The sequence below is a fragment of the Hyla sarda genome, chromosome 5 (assembly GCF_029499605.1).
Source record: "Hyla sarda isolate aHylSar1 chromosome 5, aHylSar1.hap1, whole genome shotgun sequence".
Lineage (NCBI taxonomy): Eukaryota > Metazoa > Chordata > Amphibia > Anura > Hylidae > Hyla > Hyla sarda.
In genome coordinates, this window is record NC_079193.1 from 364438112 (window position 1) to 364447512 (window position 9401).

The 9401-nt window shown below is 40.9% G+C and overlaps 1 long non-coding RNA gene across 1 annotated transcript in view; it reads left to right on the plus strand.

Annotated features, from left to right (window-relative positions):
* Window positions 1–6574, plus strand: part of LOC130274441 (uncharacterized) — a 145626-nt gene extending 139052 nt beyond the window's left edge. The window contains exon 6 of the long non-coding RNA XR_008844389.1: window positions 6233–6574. This is a non-coding gene — a long non-coding RNA (uncharacterized LOC130274441). The remainder of the gene's footprint in view (window positions 1–6232) is intronic.
* The last annotated feature ends 2827 nt before the right edge of the window (window positions 6575–9401 follow it).

The window sequence follows — 9401 nt, forward strand, 5'->3', positions numbered from 1 at the left end:
GCGATGTTCCAATCAGCTAGGACGCGAACGGAGACCCCCTTACCTGACTCCACGGCGTCCGATCGGCGTTTGATTGCTCCAAGCCTGAGCTACAGGCTTGAGCAATCGAGCCCCTATCTCGCTGATCCATGCAAAGCTATGGCTTTGCAGAGATCAGGGTAAAAGATCAGTGTGTGCAGTGTTATAGGTCCCTATAGGAGCTATAGCACTGCAAAAAAAAAATTGAAATTTTTTTTTACAAAGGTCATTTAACCCCTTCCCTAATAAAAGTTTGAATCACCCCCCTTTTCTCATAAAAAAAACTGTGTAAATAAAAATAAACATATGTGGTATTGCCGCGTGCGGAAATGTCCGAACTATAAAAATATATTGTTAATTAAACCGCACGGTCAATGGCGTTTGCGCAAAAAAATTCCAAAGTCCAAAATAGCGTATTTTTGGTCACTTTTTATATCATGAAAAAATGAATAAAAAGCGATCAAAAAGTCTGATCAATACAAAAATGGTACCAATAAAAACCTCAGAACACGGCGCAAAAAATGAGTCCTCATACCGGCCCGTACGTGGAAGTTGTTTCGTGCGGCTTAGCGCACTTCCTCTAGCCGATCCCGGTGACAGCAATGTCCCGTCGCGGCCGCTGATAGGCTGAGCGCAGAGTGAAGTCACCGACCCGCAGGAAGAGGAAGCTGACAGGGACCGGAGCACGGGCGGCGATATCGGAACAACGGGGGATCGTAGGCAGGTAAGTGAAAGTTTATTATGTATAGTTTTACAGCCAGGGCACAGCGGGGGATAAAAGATTTCAGTTGGAGAACTCCTTTAAGTATTTATTACAATTGACTGACACTTACATTCTGGTTAATCCAGCTGTTTATTATTTTTTAAGATGTAATTGGGTATGTTCACATATGCACTGGCACTTTTTTATGATTAAAGGGGTATTCCAGGGAAAAACTTTTTTTTTTTTTTTAATATCAACTGGCTCCAGAAAGTCAAACAGATTTGCAAATTACTTTTATGAAAAAATCTTAATCCTTCAAATAATTATCAGCTGCTGAAGTCGAGTTGTTGTTTTCTGTCTGGCAACAGTGCTCTCTGCTGACATCTCTGCTTGTCTCGGGAACTGCACAGAGTAGGAGAGGTTTGCTATGGGGATTTGCTTCTACTCTGGACATTTCCTGAGGCAGGTGTCAACAGAAGACAGAAAAGAACAACTCAACTTCCTACGTACTGAAAGGATTAAGATTTTTTCACGCCCCCTCCCATAGACTTGCATTGAGGGAGCGGGGCATGACCTCACACGGGGGCGGAGTCGTGACATCACGATCTTCCGTCCCCGTGGTCGGGAGGAATTAGCCTGAGATCCTCCAGCGCTTCCGGAAGCAGTTACAGGTGGGTGCTGCTTTCTATATTGCGGGGGTCCCCAGCGGCGGGATCACGGCGATCTGACATCTTATCCCCTATCCTTTGGATAGGGGATAAGATGTCTAGGGGCGGAGTACCCCATTAACCCCTAAGTTATGAACTTTTAAAGGATTGGACTTCACGTGCACTTTATTCATTGTTATTCCATTGTTTTCGCACATGAGCAGGTAGTGTCGCCTCTTTGTTTAGTCTCCCTCAGTGGACCTGTTCTCCCCCTTTTTTCCCACATGTTTTTATCACTATCATATATGTATTTTAAATGAAGCAATAAACATTCTTATGTTTTAAACTTTATCTGAATGACTCCATAGTATTTTGTGTATATCCTTTAGGAGAGACTATCTTCATTCCCATGATTTGCATATACTGCTATGGTGGACCAACTTCACCCTGCACCCCCAACCTGTATTCCAAGTATCCTGCCTGAGGTGGGCATGGTGATATCTTCACAGCATTGTCCAAAGTATCACAATGCCCAGAATCTACTTCCAGTCCACACTGGAGGGGACATCTCTTAAAGGGGTACTCCACTGGAAAACATTCTTTTTTAAATCAACTGGTGCCAGAAAGTTAAACATATTTGTAAATTACTGTTATTAAAAAATATATATTTATCCTTCCAGTACTTATCAGCTGCTATATGCTCCACAGGAAGTTCATTTTTTTTTTTTTTTAAGATTTCCCTTCTGTCTGAGCACAGTGCTCTCTGCTGACACCTCTGTCCATGTCAGGAACTGTCCAGAGCAAGATAGGTTTACTATGGGGATTTTGCTCCTACTTCTGACAGTTCATAAAATGGACAGAGGTGTCAGCAGTGAGAGCACTGTGGTCAGACAGAAAGGAAATTCAAAAAGAAAAGAAACTTCCTGTGGAGCAAATAGCAGCTAATAAGTACTGAAAGGGTTAAGATTTTTTTTAATAGAAGTCATTTACAAATATGTTTAACTTTCTGGCACTAGTTGATTTAAACAAAAAATGTTTTCCAGTGGAGTACCCCTTTAACATAGTATCCACCTCCGAGAGAAAGAAAACTGTCAGAAGAGAAAAGCTGAACTTAATCTCTGCCAGAAGAGACAAGCTGAACAAGTGCCCTTCTGTAACTACAGGTCTCTAAGTGGGCCTGTCTGGATCTAGTTCAATGTGATTTTCAGGTTCTACCGCTCTATACCCTGTGATAGGAAACTCAAGCCATCATTTGCACCAACATCATGGACATTCCAATAGCTGCACCCAGGCTCTAAACCCACAGGAGGGCCCTGTGGTCACAAGAAAGGTGCTTGGGGTCCAGTCATTATCCTTGATGCCATGACCCTAAAACCTCTGCCCAGAGCACTGGAAATGCCAGCTGGTACCTCCATAACATCAATAACCATTCACTACCGTAACCTCAATACCATCTCTGGCAAAAAAAAAATACTTGATCTTCTTTTCATGGTATTGTGATGGATAGGATGGTGCTTGTATCACTCAGTATTGATAATTCCATCTATTTGATCTAAATCCAACTAGTGTTGCTCGCGAATATTCGCAATTCGAATTTTATTCGCGAATATCGCATATTCGCGAATTCGCAAATATTCGCGAATATAGCGCTATATATTCGTAATGACGAATATTCGTATATATATTTTTTTCACAATACACATCACAGTGATCACCCCTCTCTGCTTCCAGCTTGTGTGGTGTATAAGAAGGCTCTAATACTACTGTGTGAGACCGCCGGGCGAATATTCGCATATGCAAATATTCGTGAATATTGATCCCTCCCTTCTTTTAGCTTGTGGCCCAATGAGAATGATGCAAATACATTTGTCGGAGATTAGCACCATACATATGAAGTTCATAAATTTTCACATAAGCAAATTTTCGCCTATGCGAAAAAAAACCTGAATATTACGAATATGCGAATTTAGCGAATATATGACGAATATTCGTCCATATATTCGCGAAATATCGCGAATTCGAATATGGCCTATGCCGCTCAACACTAAATCAAACAATGATAGAGTGGCTTAGTAATCTGTACACTGTATAATACCTATATTTTCACAGTATGTAAAACTTTTAATAGCACATAATACGGCTCAGTCATTTGCACAGTTTTTTTTTCAGGACCTAAAATATGTAATATAAAACCACATGTGAACCCAGCCTCACAGTTGGATTTAAAGGGGTACTCCACTGCCCCAGCGTCCGTAACATTTTGTTCTGAACACTGGGTGCAGGCTGCGGGGGTTGTGATGTCACGCCACGCCCCCTCAATGCAAGTCTATGGGAGGGGGCGTGGCGGCAGCCACGCCCCCTCCCATAGACTTGCATTGAGGGGGCGTGGAGTGATGTCACAAGGAGCGTGGCTGTGACGTCACAAGCCCCGCAGCCCGCACCCAGCGTTCGGAACAGAATGTTCCGGACGCTGGGGCAGTGGAGTACCCATTTAATGCAGGAACAGCTGAGTTTAGTTGCAACACAGAAATTAGGCTGCATTCACACCACGTTTTTGCGATACAGTTCCCGTATCAGGTTTTTGATGAAAAACGGATTCCTCAAAACCGGACTAAACTGTATCAAAACGTGTGTACAAATTTTAACCCATATACGGTTTGAAAAATGATCTCGAGTTGCATCCATTTTTAAAGAAAAAAACGTATACGTTTTTAACTTTTCACTCCATTATGAATAAAGTTTCACTTGTTTGATTGGAATTCCAAGAAAAAAAAATGTGCAAAGTCAAAAACCGTATGGTGCAAACCGGATGGAACCGTCCGGATGGAACCGTACGCACATACGGTTCTGTACGGTTCCCATTGACTCCCATGTTTTTAAAAAAAACGTATACGGTTTAATACAGTTTTTCACCCGGACCAAAAAATGTGGTAGACTATGGTCTTGGGTACGGGTAAAAAAAAAACTGACAAAACCGTATAAGCCGCAAAACGGACTAAACCAGATTATACGTTTGAAATACGGTTTACAATGTTAAGTCAAAGCATACGGTTTTCTATACAGTTCCATAGAGTTTTTAACTTGAAACTGTATACGGGAACTGTATAGCAAAAACGTGGTGTGCATGCACCCTTACTGAGATAAGTTACAGTACAGAAATCAGTCCATGATGCACTGCTTCTATAAAGATACATTGTAAGCTCTTGTTTGAATTGATAATTTGTGTGTATTACTGTCTTTTCATGTACTTTTGGAATTGTAAAGTGCTGTGGAATATGTTAACGCTGTATAAAAAGTATTATTATTTTAAGTTCCCAGCTAGAGTGTACAGGAAGAACAGGAAGTCTGTTACAGGATATATACTAGACAGGAAGTGAAGCAATTAAGATAACAGAGCAGACAGTTTCCATCAGAAACAGAACAAAAGCATAAAAAAAACACAGAAAGGCTTCATAGAGTGTAAGTGATGGCTGCTATGCTGTGGATGCCCATCACTAACCCATTAACCCTTTCAGGACCGAGCCATTTTTTTGTAATATTATTGAGGTTTTGTTTTTTTCCTCCTCACCTTTTAATAGACATAACTCTTTTATTTTTCCATCTAAAGTCCCATATGAGGGATTATTTTTTGCGTCACCCATTGTGCATTGTAATGACATCACTCATTTTACCTCCAAATGTACAGTGAAACAAACAAAAAATGATTTGTAGGGCAAAATTGAAAAACAAAACAAAAACAAACAAAACATTTTGCAAATTTTGGGGCTTCCATTTCTCTCCAGTGTACCTTTTGGTAACAATGACACATTATCTTTATTTTGCAGGACCATACAATTAAAATTTTGCCCAATTTATATAGTTCCCCCCCCCCCCCATTTTACTACTTATATTAAGAATTATAACTTTTTGTATGAAAATTAGCACACTTCAAATTGTTCTCTTCTGACCCCTATAACTTTTTTTTTATTTTGCCGCATACAGAGATGTATGAGGGCTAATTTTTTTTTGTGCCATGATCTGTAGTTTTTATTGGGACCATTTTTTTATAGCATCTTTTGATCACAATTTATTCTTTTTTTTTTAATAGTATATGTAGTGACATACATTTCAGTGCATATACAGCACTGATCAATGTTGCTCCATAGAACAGCATTGATCAGTGTTATCGGTTCTTCATTTCTCCAGCCTGCCATGGCTGGCTGCATCATTGGATCACCGATCAGATGGCCTGGAGGACGGTAAGATACCTCCCACCATCCTCTCAGCTGATCGGGATGCTGTGAGATCGCTGCAGCAGTCCCGATCAGCCCACTGAGCTAGCAAGGAATGGGATTTACCACATTTAGACGCCGTGATCAACTTTGATCGCGGCGTCCAAGGGGTTAATGCTGGACATCGGTCCAATCAGTGATTTCTGGCATTAGCCGTGGGTCACGGCTGTTAATAGCTGCTGAGCGCATGGATACCGTTTTAGTCATATTGACCCTCAGAATAAAAAAATATATCTTGAAAAATGAACCCCCCAAAGGCTGCAAAATTGCATTTTTTTTCCAATCTCCCCCAACAATAATATATAATTTTATTTTTGCTGTACATTTTTGCTTTACATACAGTAAAATTGAAAGTTACAAATTGCAAAGTACAAATTGTCGTCCCAAAAAATAGAGGCTCACATGGCTTTCTGGATGGAAAAATAAAAAAGTTATGGCTCTTAGAAGGTGAGAAGGAAAAAAACTAAAATGAAGTGGGATGTGTCCTTAAATGAGCACTGTCAAAATCAAAAACGTTTTAAATGTTGTACCTCTTAGCAAAACATTAACCTTTCTAATATACTTCATAAAAAATGTTCACTCCTTTTTTATAGAAAAACATGGTTTATAAAAAAGACCACTTGGGGTCCCCATACCATTCAGAACATAATCCTGCCCAGCTGCAGCATTAACTTTGTCCCAGCTGAATGGGCATGGACAAAGTCCAGGAAGTGAGGGCCTGACTAGCTCTCCTCTGTGCTCACTCCTGTCCTATTAGACTGCAGCATGAAAACTGAGAGGAGGGGGTTACAGAGCAGCCTGCAGTGATTGGATGAAGAGACCCAGCACAGCAGGGAGGCAGATGAGTCATGCAGAGTGAGGACTCGCCCCCTCTGAAGCACAGAATGACAAACCAAGTAAGCAACAGATAGAAGGTATTTGTGAGAGAAATATAGGTGCTAGACACATAAAATACAGCAGTGTGATACAGCAGTGTTTTCCAAAGAGCACGTCTCCAGCTGTTGCAAAACTACAACTCCCAGCATGCCTGGACAGTATTATCTGGATTGTGCTTTTCCTTAGCGCATGAATGAATGTGCATCTGGAGAAGTCATGAGAACCGCGACCAATAAAGAAAAAGTCCTTTCGCGCTGCACTTTACATCTGCAAGAGAGAGCCGAGTTGGCAACGGCCTTTTAATTCATAGACAGTTCTTAGGAAATAAAATGCAGTCATTAGTATTATCTTTCTTTCCAAGTGAGTAATTGACAAATAGCTGAGGGGTTCTGGGAGCTAATTATCCCATTTATATATATAGAACACAATATGCATTTCCCTAACTAGAAGGTTATAAACTGACAATAACCAATTAGCTAACACAGCAACAGAAAGTTTCGCGCAGTAAGAGAATTACTAAAATATTCCTCATAAGTACAAAGTAAAAAAACCTGAATATAAATGCAGACGGGATGTGACAGGTTTGGGTAGGAAAAGCAGCTCATTCTCCAGCCTTCTCCTCTCAAATTTCTGCTGTACATACATCGATTGGAATGAGGTCTCAGCTACAAGAACGTTCAGGTTACGGTATCATAATTTGAAACATTGTTCTACATTGGAAGGAAATGTATCACCTATTTTCATCGATTAAAACCAGATATTGCTTCACACTGGGCAACGGTCCCTACAAGGGACTACTTGCAGAAGAGTAGTCAGAATAGCCAGACAAACCAGGTTGATAACAGACGTGGATAAGATAGAAAATTACAAAGATAGAGGCAGGACAAGCTATGGGTCACACCTAGAGAGTAGTGTGGTACGAAATCTAAAGGCAAATGCAACGTCAGAAAATAGGCAATGGAGGGAGGTCTCAGCTATGAGAACATTGAGGTTGTGATATCATATCCCATATGACATTTGAAACATTGTTTTACATCGGAAGGAAATTTATCACCTATTTTTATCGATTTAAATCAGATATTGATACATCAGTGTCAATATCCCTACCTACTTGGATAATCCGCCTGGGTGGCCCCCAGCAACGGTCCCTACACTTGACCACAGGCATGGGCGTAAGAGTAGTCAGAATAGTCAGACAAACCGGGTTGGAAACAAATGCGCAGATAAGGTACAAAATTAGGGAAAGGGTAGGGAAAGAGTACAACCTATTGCTTGCCCCAAACCCCTTTCCCTACCTGCTCGGACAATTCGCCCTTAATGGCAACCCTCAACAAAGGATATGGTTTGTACACTGGGCTACGTGCAGGGATGTAAAAGTCAGAATAGTCAGACAAAACAGGTTGGTAACACACGAGCATAAGGTCCAAAATTATAAATGCAAAGATAGGAGTCAGGACAAGCTATAGTTAAACCTAGAGAATAACGTGGTACAAAATCAAAAGGCAAATGCTACATCAAAAACAGGTAATGGAGTGAGGTCTCAGCTACATGAACGTTCAGGTTATGATATCATATTCGATATGGTCACAAGAGATTTGGAACTTTGTACTGTATTGGAAGGAAATGTATCACCTACTTTTATTAAAACCAGATATTGATACATAGGTGTCATGTCTGAGGTAGGGAAAGAGCACAAGCTACCCTTTGCCCCAAACCCCTTTCCCTACCTATTTGGACAATCACCCCTAAAATATGGCCCCCAACTGGGCAACAGTCCCTACACTCAACTACTTGCAGGAGCTTAAGAGTAGTAAGAATAGTCAGACAAACCAGGTTGGTAACACACCCACAGATAAGATACAAAATGACAAAGGCAAAGACTGAGTCAGGAAAAGCTATGGATCAAAGTCATAATGCAAATGCAATGTCAGAAAATAGGCAATGGGTCAAATCTAGACAGCAACTTAGTTCAAAATCAACAGGCAAGGGAACATCAGGGAACAGGCAACGGTCAAGTGACAGGAGGTCAGCAAGGATTAACAGGCACAGGGTACAAGTAATGCTAGTGATGGTTACAATGCAGCTGATTGCCATGGCTCTTCTGCCCCCTGATTGGCCGTCTAACGCTTACTAACGAGGTCCTGCAACGTGGTGTGGGCATGCTCAATGACTTGTGAATTAGCCATTGGGGAAGAGAGGCGCTGTGACTATCACCTATTGCGAATGGTGGATCCCGTCTTATGAACTGATGTCACATATCAATGTATTCCTGTCTGCGATGATAAGGTGGAGATTGCTGAGAGGTTTTCTTTATGGTTAAAGACATGTCAGCTTATTATTAGGCTTAGTAGCCAGAGTGTATGTGGAAAGTTTAAAAAAAATATATTACAAAAGATTATTGGAGGAATTATGTGCTTCCGTCATTGTGTCAATGTAGTGGTCTCCAAACTATGGACCTCCATTACTCCTCTGTTATGGGGCAATTGCCATTAGCTTTATGGGGGGGGGGGGGAGGGGACTGACACAATAATGGCCTCCAAGCATCCAGATACCAGCCCCATCTGGACGTGACTTTGAAACCAACCACTTGCTACGAGAGTCTACTTCTTATGCAGTGTTTCCAAACCAGGGTGCCTCCAGCTGTTGCAAAACTACAACTCCCAGCAACTTCATATATAAAATAGCGTCATTTATTTTTTAAATAATGCTCCAGATCCAGTAATAAATAGTTAATAAAATAATAATAGGATTAAGAAAACAATTATAGGTATAAAATAAAACAAAATAAGTACATAGGAATTAGAGATGAGCGAACTTACAGTAAATTCGATTCGTCACGAACTTCTCGGCTCGGCAGTTGATGACTTATCCTGCAAAAATTAGTTC